At 35.6% G+C, this 13,785-nt stretch overlaps 1 non-coding gene across 1 annotated transcript; it reads left to right on the top strand.

Moving 5' to 3' along the window:
• Window positions 1-9,676: 9,676 nt before the first annotated feature.
• LOC128282443 (small nucleolar RNA R71) lies at window positions 9,677-9,783 on the top strand. The gene has a single exon (XR_008272714.1). It is a non-coding gene; the product is annotated as a small nucleolar RNA R71 (small nucleolar RNA).
• Window positions 9,784-13,785: the final 4,002 nt, after the last annotated feature.

Genomic DNA, 13,785 nt, shown 5'->3' with positions numbered 1-13,785 from the left:
AACTATACCCAAATAATCCAATCAATAGTTTGAACGTGCTTCTGACGTACTTTGATCCTCGTGCTAGCTTGGCGATACTATAAGAAAATGGAAAAGAGAGGGACTAAGTATAGCTTGCATGTAATTAATAAGCAATGAGAGTATGCACTTTCATACACATACACAACATAACTTAAATTATCTCATTCTCAATTATCATTGTATCCATATCCTATCTCATTCAATTTAAATAATGTTCAATAGAACTTAAGATCATAATTCCTTCATTTTCATCTTATCGAAGTCTTATCATTTCGTAATCTCAATAACTACGAGCGTGGCATACATACCTGTACCCTTTCAACATGATCATACCATGTCATTTCTTTGACAAATTCTTGGACTACCCATTGAACCATTTAGAATACTAAGGATACTCGGGATTATCATACACACATTAAGATGTCAATGCCATGTCCCAAACATGGTCTTACATGGGATCTCACATCGATGCCATATCCCAGATATGGTCTTACATTAAATATCACATCAACGCCATATCCCAAATAAGGTCTTATATGATAACAAATAAAGATGCCAATGCCATATCCCAGATATGGTCTTATACGAGATCTCATCAACCCAAATGTCCTGATATTGGTACCTTAAGTATTCCTAAGGTTCAATCGGCTTTCATCACCTCAATTCTTTGTCAGACAACATCAATAATATTCACAAAGACAAATATATAATTCATGCAACGTTAAATGCTAAATGCATAATAAAATGTTGTATGAATTACACACAAACTTACATCGATACAAAAGTATGGTCAATTTATTCAATTTAGTCCAAGATCTTGCTCTTTCCCCGGTCTAGGCCCGACTCCGTTTTTCTTGATCTACAAAAGCAAATTTCACTTATTTAATTACCATGTTATTCAAAACAGCCCATAAATCATATTTTGGCAAAATTATAGTTTTGCGCCTAAACTTTTACATAATTATAATTTAGCCCCTAGGCTCATAAAATGAAATACGGCCAATTTCTTTGTTACTAAAGCCTAGCCAATTAATATTCTCTCTTATAAAAACCCACATTTTTCATCAAATCACATTTTTTAACACCTATTTTTATATGTTTTACAAACATGTCCTCTTAAGTGTTTTCATGAAAAAAAATCACTTAGAAAAAAATGTTCATCTATCACCAAACTTCCACATTCCTCCATTAATCATCAAAATACATGCATGACACACATGGGTAAATTTTGAACATAAACCCTAGCTCAAAATAATGGTAAAAATATCTATATCATGCTTCAAGGATCTAAAAAACATCAAAAACTAACACCAAAATGACTTACATGTAGAGGATTTCTTTTTGTCAAAATTTCAAGCTCCCAAATGGCTATTCTTTCTGTAATTTTCGATGCATGAGAGAGTGAAGAAGATGACCATTTTATTTTTATTTTATTTAATCTATCTTAAGTCATCAAAATACCAAACCCTACCAATTTTGACTTTTTATTTATTACACTCCATGTGCATCCACTCACCCATATAGTAGTCTAATTACTCAATAATGACCTCAACTTTTAAGTTTTATAGCTATTTATCACATTTAGCTAATAGAACACAACTTTAGCACTTTATGCGATTTAGTCCTTTTTCACAAATTAAGCATTCAAATGATAAAATTCTTAACAAAATTTTTACAGTCATATATCATACTGTAGACCTCAAAATAATATTAAAATAAAATTTATGACCTTATATTTGTGGTCCCGAAACCACAGTTTCGAACTAAGCCCGAAATTGGGATGTTACAAAACTCCAAGGTAAGCTCCGTGTAGGTAGGCTCGATGATGGAAAAAAACCTATCCCAAATAGCTATAGCAATAATGGCACACACATCATCGGTGAGTCGAACCTTCTCTAATGCGGCCTAATCAATGCAGTGGCCCACACTGAGTGATCGTACTCAATGGAGCTGAAACAAATCCTCTTGAGGGCCCGCCGCAAATCTGAGATAAGGATGGCGAGCCTTGGCAGAAGCACTCGATGTGGAAGTCGAGTCGGGACCCTTCTGCTTTTTCAAAGCGGGTACAGTGACCTTGTTATTTCCATGAGTGTTCATCATGGTATGCCGACAGAGTGATGGGCGGTCGTTGAAGGTACAGACTGCAATTGGTGTGAGGGAAAAGTGTGTGTGTGGGTGAGGTGGTGAAAGGCTAGGGGGTCGGGACTAATACAGGTGTGAGGAAAAGAGAAGGAAAGGAAGAGGGTAGATGGATTGAGGGAAAATAGAGAGAAGGAAAGGGTCGAGGGATTGTTAGGGCTTTGATTGAGAGAAAAAGATAGGGAGAAGGGAGGGGTAGAGGATCGGGTTGATTCAATAGATGTGGGGGCATGCTGGTGCAGTGTTGGGAGGATGAGGGATGTTGGGGGTGCATGAAGGTGGGGGGAAAACGAAGGGGAGAAGATGGGGCATGAGCAAAGAAGAGGGAAAGAGGGAGGAAAAAAGGGTAAGGGAATAGGAAAGTTGATAGCCAAAGAAGGGGCAGTGAGAGGAAAGGACGTGGCGCAAGGCTAGGAAGAAGAAGAGAGGAAAATGACAAAATAGAAAAAGAAAAAAGAAGGGATTAGGGTTTTATGGGTAACACGTTGTGTTAGACCCGTGTTGGGCCACACAGCCGTGTGGCCTCTGTGTAGCCCTTGTGTGTTAAAAATTCTTACCCTATCTTCACACGGCCTCAGACACGCTCGTGCGCCTAGGTCGTGTAGTGCACACGGCCATGTCGCATGTTCGTGTGCAATGACCTTCACTTCTCCCACACCCGTCAGGCTTCCCACACGGCCGTGTGTGGCAAGGCCGTGTGCAATCACCTTCACTTCTCCTATGCCCGTGAGGCTTTCCACAAGCCTGTAACACCCGTATCCGTGACCGTTGCCGGAGTCGAACACGAGGTGCTAACAGACTTAATTCATTTACTTTCACAGTTCATTTAAAAATTTCCAGACAAGCTGGCTAACTGCGTCACTGTTGCCTTAAAAATCATATCTTGAGTTCCAAAACTCGAAAACCAGTTTCGTAAATTTTTCCTGAAACTAGACTCATATATCTATCTACATATTTTTTTCTAGAATTTTTGGTTGAGCCAATTAGTACAGTTTATTAGTTAAAGTCTCTCCTGTTTCAGGGTTTGACTGCTCTGACCTTCATGCATTACGACTTATATATCTCCCTGTACAGGGCTTTAATACTTATTCCGTTTGTTTCTAATGAAACTATACTCCAAAATGAATCTGTACATATATGTCATGACTTCTAATTATCTCTGGTTAATTTATAAGGAATTTCCAAAGTCATATCAGGGGATCCAGAAATCGTTCTGGCCCTGATCCACGAAAACTTTAACATCTCATACTATACTATTCATATGATCGTTTCGTTACTTCCATATGAAAGTAGATTCATCAAGGTTCGATTAAATAATTTATTCACTATTTAAATCCATTCCTACTATTTTTAGTGATTTTTCTAATTTTCAACACTGCTGCTGTCAGCATCTGCCTTTAAGGTAGACTTTACCTATTTCATAGTTTCCATGATTCAACTAGCCCTTTAGCATATATAGCACAAAATATGATCATGATTAACCATTCCCATGGCCCATCATTACCAAGTATATCCACACCTCTCAATAACCGTATACATACAAAATGATTATACCACTATGCTCAAAATACATAAGCCATTTTCGCATGGCTATCCAAATATATACAACACCAAAGTACTTGACTAATAACAAAAAGGGTAGTCCTATACATGCCATTTTCAGAGTTCAACCAAAAGTGTACCAAAAGGGCTCTGATAGTGTGGGCGATTTCGACTTGACGATCCCGAGTCCCGTGGTGACGAGCCAAAATCTATAAGACAGAGAATCAAAGAAACGGAGTAAGCATTTAATGCTTAGTAAGTTTTGAGCAAAACAAAGTGTTCTCATTCACTATCATTGGTCATTCATTTCAACTATTCGATGAGGTTAACCTAGAGCTTCATCTCGAACTATAATATCAATAAACGCATCACTTGGCTGTCTCATATATACTTTCGAATAATAATGACCTAGATGGTCAAATATTTCCAAAGCACATTCTTCATCAATTTTCAACTTTCAATAATCCTTTCCACTTGTTCATAATAACATCCATATTTTAAGTATTTCAACATGACAAGTACTAAATTACCGTAGGTACATAAAGAACCAGACATATTCCTTATCACATATACATAAACTTACAAGACATAATCCTTACCTTGTACTGGCACATCTAGCTGTACCCAACCCATACTCAAATCATAAGGCTTTTGGGCAGAATATGCATTAATACATAAGAATATTTCATCACATACTTCATTATACAAGCATACCATTACCAATTAGGTCATTCTCATATTTGGAGCTATAATATTAATCACAGTTACCTACCTCTTTGATATTGATAATTCACCTCGAAATCATTCCGCCGATGAGTAAGTAATACGTACCTGAACATCTTAAATACATAATACTTATTTGATGGTAACTTATTGCAGATACTCAATATCAAAGTCTTACTTGAATCCTAGCATTTAGCCGTCGGGTCTTTAAAGCTCGGATATAGTACAAGCACGAAGCCTACGAACATTAATCAAGATAATATTCTCGCATAAAGCCTGCGGGGTTTTAACCCGGATAAAATCTCCACACGTGGTCATCGGGTCTTACCCGGAATATATTTCCAAGTTTCATGTACATTTAATCACATGTTACAACATTCACATCGACTGTCATATTTGTAATTCATTTGCCTCATCAATTATCTAATAATACACACCTTTCACATTTGATCATTCGGCCACAATATACACATCTCCTACGTATTGCACATTAGCCATTCGGCTTTACCAAATATACATCTCTCATACATATTTCATATTAGCCATTTGGCTTTACCACATATACATATCTCATACATGTCTCATATTAGCCATTCGGCTTTACCACACATATATATATATATTTACCTTGTACATCAATTTCAACAATGGCTTATAAGCAACTCAAACAGTTTCATTAATGTTTACAACAAAATCACATATTCACTACAATCTGTTTTTCCTGAGCAATAGTCACTAAATTATTTATAACTGGAGCTACAAAACTCCAAATCAATTACTGTTAATTTTCCATGAATATAGACTCATATATCTTCCATACCTAAAATTTTCAGAATTTTAGGTTTGGCCAATCAACACCATATTTTTCTTAAAGTTTCCCCTGTTTCACTGTTTGACTAATCTGACCACTCTTCACTACGAATCAAATTTTTCATTGTACAAAATTCAAAATGTGTTCTATTTGATTTAATTTGAAACTAGACTCATTAAGGAGTCTAGGCATATAAATTTTATCTTATAACCGTTTTTGTACAAATTATAATGATTTTCTAAATACAGAACAGGGGATTTCAGAGTCATTCTGACACCGTCTCACACAACTTTAAATATCTCTTTATAGGAAATTTCTTTGCTCACACAGCCTCTTTTATAAGAAACTAGACTAATTAAGCTTTGATTACATATTTTATTCAGCCTATAATTCCATGCCAATAATTTATGGTGATTTTCTAAAATCACGTTACTGCTGCTGTCCTAAGCAAATTATTACAATTTGCTCTTAAATTTCCAAGTCCAAACACTTATGAACTTACCATTTGAGTTTAAAACATATCATGGCCACACCATATCTTATTAAATCAACCCATTATGTCCTATTATGACTGAATTTACTCAACGTTTAATCACTTAAAACTTACCTCGAAGTGGTAGGCGACTAAATATCCACGGCTATTCGTTTACTTTCTCTTTTCCCCTATCCGACTTTGATCCTCTTTGCTCTTAAGCTTAATTAAAACAAATGAATTTGTTTCATTACTTGCGAAAAAAAAATGACCAACGCATACGACATCAACAATATATGTACATACCAAATACCTATTTTGCATACTTATCAATATGAACTTAAAGCCCCATCCTAATACTCATGTACATATTATCCACCATTTTCAAACCAATTCATCAATGCAATCATACCATTACAAATCAACCTAAAATAACCATATCTAATAATCAAATACCTATAGCATTGCATATTTCTCACATAGCAAGTACAACTAAATTCATTATTAATATATATATATCTAAACACTTAACTACAAGATTTAATCACCATTATCAAATCATAAAACAACTTATAATCATCATCTATATTTACTTCACATAAACCGTAATATCCATTACATCATCTTTAATACACTTAGCATTTTACCCATTTAATCAAGCCAAATCTCAAGACCATTCCATCACGCAAATTATACCATAAATCATACTTAAAATTTAAGTTAATACATGACCGAAAATCACCATCATTAACATCGTAATCAAACCAAAACCAAAACACATCTATCATGCAAATGACATCAACACAAATCCACCTTAGCCGAAACTTAGCTCATCTTCATCACATAGCAAAGATTTAAACCATGGGCTAGGTAGAACTCAAGCTAACAACTAAAAACATGCATGAATCTCATGGAACAACATCAAACATACCTCCTCCTAAACACCAACCAACCGAACATGAAGCAAGAAAATTCCTTTCTTTTTCCTTTGATTTTTCGGTCAAGAAGAACAAAGAGGATGAAGCTTTTTTTTTTCTTTTTTTTTCTTCTAGGTACGGCACAATGGAGGAGCAACCACACATATTTTTTTTTTTGTTTCTTCTCCTACTAACACTAATATTTTATTGCCCATGTTCTTTATTTTATTATTCCTAACATAAGGCATTAACACAACATGTTTATGACATGTTTTACCCATAACATTTTGTCCATCCTCATGCTCATGGCCGGCCACTACTAATTAGGGGGGGAAATTTGACATGCAAGTCCCCCCTTTTGATTACATGCACTAATAGATCCTTATAGATTACCCTATCACATTTCAAAAGTATCGCACATAAGTCCTATTACTAAATTCACATGCAATCGACTAAATCGAAGCTTAAAACTTTCACACATTCATATTCACATATTTTAGACAATAAATATCATATTCAAATAATTTGGTGACTCGGTTTAGCGGTCCCGAAACCGCTTTCCGACTAAGGTCACTTTAGGGTTGTCACAAAGCCCGTGTGACCGTACACACGGCCGTGTGTCTTTCCCGTGTAACTTTCTAACTTGTTTTAAATTTGAAAAATTAAGCTCCACTTTTCACACGGCCTAGGACACACTCGTGTGTCCAGGCTGTGTGGTCCATATAGCTATGTCACACGCCCGTGTGGACTATTTTAGCCTGTGTCTCTATCAATTTTTGGAAAGACTAAATCTCTGGCTTCACACGGCCAAGGACAATCCTATATGTCCAGGCTGTGTAACTCATTGGCGATTTTCTTCAATTTTAAAAACTAAGTCATAGGATCCACACGGCCTAGGACACATCCGTGTGTCCAGACCATGTGGGTTTTTAAAACCATTTTTTTATATTAATTTTAAAAATATTGTGAATTAAAATTAAGAATTTAGCAATGTTAGCCCTCGTGTTTCCTCTCGAGAAATGCTTATTTACAGTCTAAGCTCGACTTACCTCGTATTTGCGCGGTTACAGTGGTTCGCAGAGTCGAGACTCTTTTTTCTCGCTATCAATTCTTTCATTCAAATAAGGTTTAAGTTTGAGTAATATTTACCTTAAAAGTGCCGAAATGAGAATGAGTTACCTTGACTATACCATATGGGAAGGCATTAAGTATCGTAAAAGGAGTTGCTCCATTTGCGTTAAGCTCTGAGATGGTGATTTGAGGACCCGTTTCTTCAACAGTACTTGGTCCCTGACCTTAAAGTGGTTCATTACAACCTTATGCTTGTCATGGCCTTGTTTCAGTTCTGCATCGTGTATTCTAGGTTTCTCATTGACGTGTGTCTGCCATTCATCTAGTTCATCGATTTGTAGTCTTTTTTCATCAAGATTTGTTCTATTTTTATGATATAAACTGGACCGCGTCTCTATCATGTTTTTTTCGAGGTGTTTCCTACAAAGAATGTTGAGCCACCATGTTATTAACATTAATAGAACTCGTAATATCATCTCGATCACTAGATATCCTGACAGGATTACAAGCTTGGAGTTTAATCGTGTCATCACTTACATGAAGTATTAATTCACCTGTACTAACATCTATAACAGTTCTATCAGTTGCTAGTCGTCCTAAAATTAAAGGTACGTTACTATCGTCATCCATGTCTAGAATAATAAAGTCAACTAGGAAGATAAATTAATCAATTTTGACGAGTACGTCTTCAACAATACCCCTAGTAAATCTAATTTTTCTATTTGCCAATTGAACGCTCATCCTAGTTTATTTGGGCTTCCCAAGACCTATTTGTTTAAACATTTTATAAGGCATAACGTTAATACTTGCCTCTAAATCAGCTAAAGCATTATCAACATTTAAACTACCAATTAAAAAAGGAATAGTAAAACTCCCTGGATCTTTCAACTTATTGGGTAGTTTATTCTGTAAGATACCTGAGCAAACTGCATTTAGCTCCACGTGTGATGAATCATCTAACTTCCGCTTGTTTGCTAAAAGCTCCTTTAAAAATTTTACAAAATTTGGCACCTGCGAAAGAGCTTCAATAAATGGTAAGTTAATATGTAACTTTTTCAACAGTTTAAGGAATTTAACGAATCGTTCATTTGTGTGGCCTTTCCTTGTCGCATTTGGATATGGTACATGAGGTTTATATTCCTTACTTACCGTCTTTTGTACACTGTGGATCAACTCAACCTTACCTTGACTTACCACACTTTCTTGCCTTAATTTTGGTTAGGATTCAGATTTAGGTAACCCTTCTTCATCTCGAACAGTAATCGCATGAAGCTGCTCTCTTAGGTTAGTTTCAATATTACTCAGCAAGCTACTTTTTGGTCTTTCTAAAATCAATTTAGCCAGTTGACCTATTTGATTCTCGAGCCCTTGAATCTACACTTGTTGATTTTTAAGTGTTGTCTCGATGTTTTAAAAACGAGTTTCTGACACCAAAATAAACTTCGCCTACATCTCCTCAAGGTTTGGCCTACTGGTAAGGTGGTTGAAAGCCTGGAAGGGGTTGTGGTCTTTGATTTCCTTCACCACCCCAAGAGAAGATGGTTCCTCCAACCTATATTATAAGTGTTACTCTAGGGATTATTCTGAGGTCTGGAATTATTACCCATATAGTTGACTTGTTCGTCTTCTGTGCTAAGGTTGTAAGATCAATTTTCTAGATGGTTCCCTCCTCCAATTCCGTCGCATTGCATCACCAGATGTACCTGCGTAGAACTATATAAACCATTAATCTTTTTATTCAAACCTTCTACCTAATTTGATAACATGGTGACTGCATCAACGTTAACAACACCAGCTGCTTTCATCGGCTTTGTCTTTATAACTTGCCACTGATAATTGTTCACTGACATCTCTTCTATAAACTCGTAAGCCTCCTCAAGTGTTTTGTTATTCAAAGTACCACTGGCGGATGCATCAATCAACTGTCTAATTGAGGGGTTCAAACCATTGTAAAAAGTTTGAACCTGTAGCCATAGAGGTAACCCATGGTGAGGGCACCTTCTCAATAAGTCCTTATACCTCTCCCATGCATCATATAAGGTCTCTAAATCCATTTGCACAAAGGAAGAGATGTCATTCCTCAACTTGGTTGTCTCAGCCGGTGGAAAGTACTTCAACAAGAATTTTTTGGTCATATGTTCCCATGTAGTATAAATCCTCGCGATAGGGAGTTTAGCCACCGTTTAGCTTTATTCTCAATGAGAATGGAAACAACAGAAGGCAAATGGTATCATCAAAAATGCCATTTATTTTAAAAGTGTCGCAGAATTCTAAAAAATTAGCCAAATGAGTATTTGGGTCTCCATCCTGCAAACCATCAAACTAAACAAACTGTTGAATCATTTGAATAGTGTTAGGTTGCAGTTCAAAATTAATTGTAGCAACAGCAGGTCTAGCAATAATTGATTCAGCCCCAGTTAAATTGGGCTTCGCATAATCGTACATAGTACGAGGAGCAGGATTTGGATTTACAGGATTTACAACAACCACATGAGGTAGCTGATTATTATGATTTTCTGTCATCTCCTCAGTATTAATAATAATATCCTCTTACTCTTCTATTGTACTTTTTCGACTCTGCCTCGCTTCTCTCTGATTTCTGCCAACTATACTTTCAATCTCACTATCAAATACGAGAGGTCCTGATGGGTTAGACCCTGCCAGAAGCAAAATAAAAGAAAAGTTAGTAAATTAAAATAAAAACAAAATAAATTACAATAAAAATAAAAATGGCTAAAGTAATAAAAATTAAGTGTTCCTAATAATTTAGTCCCTGGCAATGGTGCCAAAAACTTGATGACGTCACAAACTAACTGAAATACGACAAAGGCAATCACAACTATCGAATGGTAGTATAGCTACGGTGAGTCTGAAATATCGTATCCACGAGGACTAAAAATACTAGTAATTACTATCTTTTTATTATCTAGCCTATAAATTGAAGGTTTGTTTTTAATCTAAAATTAAACTAAACTAATTACTAAGCGGTAGATAGCGAATTGGGGAAATAATTGAATAATAAGATCTGTCATAGGTTTGATCTTTCCTAGATATTTAGGGAATTTAGTTCATACTTGGAAAGGAAAACATCTCAAAAATAGGAAAACAACAAAACATAAAGAAACCCAAAAACTTCTAAAGAAATTGAATGGAGATCTTCAATTTTGAAGGAGATCCTACTTCTGAGTGGAGTCCGTCGGCGTTCTTCGAGTATTTTTGCATTCTACTCTACGTGTTCCCTTACATCCTCTTCTAGTATGTATTTATAGACTTTAGAATGCTCAGAAACCCTAAAAATTGGCTTTTTCGGCATGTTTGGGAAACAAGGAGCAATATCGACATGGGCTACCACATGTGTGTGTGGCCAGCCTGTGTGGCTCACATGGGTGTGTGCTCAGCCCGTGTGGAAATGGTCTTGGCCATGTGGATCTTTAAACCAGCCCGTTTTCTGCACATTTTGTTCCCCTATGCTCAACTAAGTATAGAAACATGAAATTAAAGGATTAGGAGCATCAAATTCACTAAATTATTTAATAAAACATCCAAAAACATGCTAAGCATGGGATTAAAATATGTTACTTTTATGGTTTATCAACGGTCTACTCATTTTTATTCTACAAGTAGTCTCAAAAAATTGACATGTGTCTATTTTTTTAAAACATTTATTTTTAAATAATTTCTATACCCCTATAGGTCACTTGTCAACCACTTGACCCTGTTTGTACCAAACAATTTATGTTAATATTTTAACAATTTAATTGTTATATATCATATTTATATTATGCATGCTAAGTTTTTAATAAATTAAAAATATTTAATATTTATTTAATATAAACTTTCAACCATTAAATATATATTAATAAAGATGATTTTTTTCTAATATGATAGAGATATTAAATTTATTTGAAATTTTACATACATGATAGATTAATAAAACAACCTTCAAACTATTTAAGTATTAATTATAGAAAGATAAGGAAAATATATAAGATTACACTAATTTTAGATTAATATAAACGAAACACGCCATATATGTATAGTATAAATACTATAAAAGCCTTACTGTATAATCTTTTCTAATCAAAATTCAACATTTCAACACTTCACTTTAAAGATTGAGATGCCAATTTCCCCTGGCCATTGAAGTTTTGAAGAGATAAAAACGTGGGCTACCAACGCCAAGCTAATCTCTTTTATAAAGATATTTGGCTAAATGGTTGTTTAAGTAAAGATGTAAATTTCGAATTTTATAGAGAGAAAAATAATATTAAAAGAGTTTGAATTTCATTAACGAATTCAATTTTAAGTATAATTAATGTCTAATAATGAGAGATGTCGAAACCATTTTTTTATTTTTGAAAAAAACGGGGATCAACTTTGAAAACGAAATGTGGAGTCGCCACTAATCTTTTGTTTTGGTGTGATTAGATCACCTTAATAAAATATTTTATTCCATTTAAATTGATTTTGGCCTATGAAATTTGAGAAAACGGGTTCGGGAGCCGATTATGTACGAGGAAGGATTAGCACCCTCGTTACACCCAAAATTGGTACCGAATTGATTAAATACTGTCATTATGTCTAAGATTTAAAGCTATTTTTAAAATATGGTTCCTTTTAGAACATTTGAATGGTTCAAGTTGGTTGTCAAAATACAGGAATTTCTTCCACAGTCCTATTGTTCAAAATATTCCCAAGGGTTTGGAAACTTTTACTCCCCAGTTCCCTTTTCGGATATGTCATTCAGAATCCCCAATATTCCTTCTAGGCTTTTGACTTATTCAAGGCATCGCAACTCTCTTGCCCCTCCTTTCAAATATTGCATTTACTTTATTGTCAGAGCAATTAGGTTCGAATCGTCAAACTTCACAATTCCCATTTCAATGAACCTTTCGACCAACTTTTTAAATGTAATGCAGTTTTCAATTGAGTGCCCCGTTATTCCCGCGTGGTACTCGCATTGAGCGTTCTCATTATACCATTTTGGGAATGGAGGTTGCACAGGTTCCGAATAGAACGGAGACACTACATGCACATCAAAAAGATTTTGATACAATTCCTTATATGACATCGGAATGGGTGTAAACTGGAGCCTTTCTGTATGTGACCTCAAGTTGAATTCTTGCCTTGAAGAGTCTGGATAACTAATAGTTACAGCCCCCGGCTGGTCTATATTGACAAATTTAGAAGGCATGCTCACGATGTTCACTCTATTTTCCTTGTTCCTCGGGGTTGACCTTTTAGCACTTTCTCCTGCATCTATCTGCCCACCTCTTACCGCATTTTTGATAATCTCACCAGACATTACTATATCTAAAAAGCTCAGAGTAGCGCTTCCCAACATATAATTAATGAACGGGGCTTTCAGAGTATTGATGAAAAGCATCGTGGTCTCCTTCTCCAAAAAAGGCGGCTGGACTTTTGTTACTACCTTTCTCCATTTTTGGGCATATTGCCTGAAGCTCTCATTTTACTTCTTTTCCTTATTCTACAAGGTAATTCTATCGGGTGCCATGTCTGTTACATGGCTATACTGCTTCATAAAATCTTGTGCTAAGTCCTTCCATGAATTAATTTTAGCACGACTCAATTGATTGTACCATTTAGCTGCTGACCCATTCAGACTGTCTTGGAAGCAATGGATTACTAGTTGATCGTTATTAACATATTCTGTTATCCTTCGATAGAAAATTGTGATGTGAGCTTCAAGACAACTAGTCCCATTGTACTTTTCAAACTCTAAAACCTTAAATTTTGGCGGGAGTACTAGATCAGGGACCAAACTCAAATCTTTGGCGTCAATCCGGCAGTAGAAGTCAACATTCTCCATTGCCTTAAATTTTTCCTCCAACCACCGATATCGATCCTCGAGTTGTTTTGGCAGTTCCATCTTTACTTTTTCTATTTCGTCCAAATCAGGAACTACAGGAGTGGTTGGATTGCCCCTCGAATTAAAGCCTGAGCCTATCGGGTAATCCACTGGTGCCGACGTATCATCCTGATATTGCTGAGTTCTGATAATAGGTAAATCTTGCGGACATGTCTGAACATTTGTTGAGATGAAACCCAGAGGATAGATAGGCTCCTTA

The sequence above is a fragment of the Gossypium arboreum genome, chromosome 1 (genome assembly GCF_025698485.1).
Source record: "Gossypium arboreum isolate Shixiya-1 chromosome 1, ASM2569848v2, whole genome shotgun sequence".
Lineage (NCBI taxonomy): Eukaryota > Viridiplantae > Streptophyta > Magnoliopsida > Malvales > Malvaceae > Gossypium > Gossypium arboreum.
Note: the sequence above shows the minus strand (reverse complement) of the source record. Positions and strands in the feature narration are given on the sequence as shown.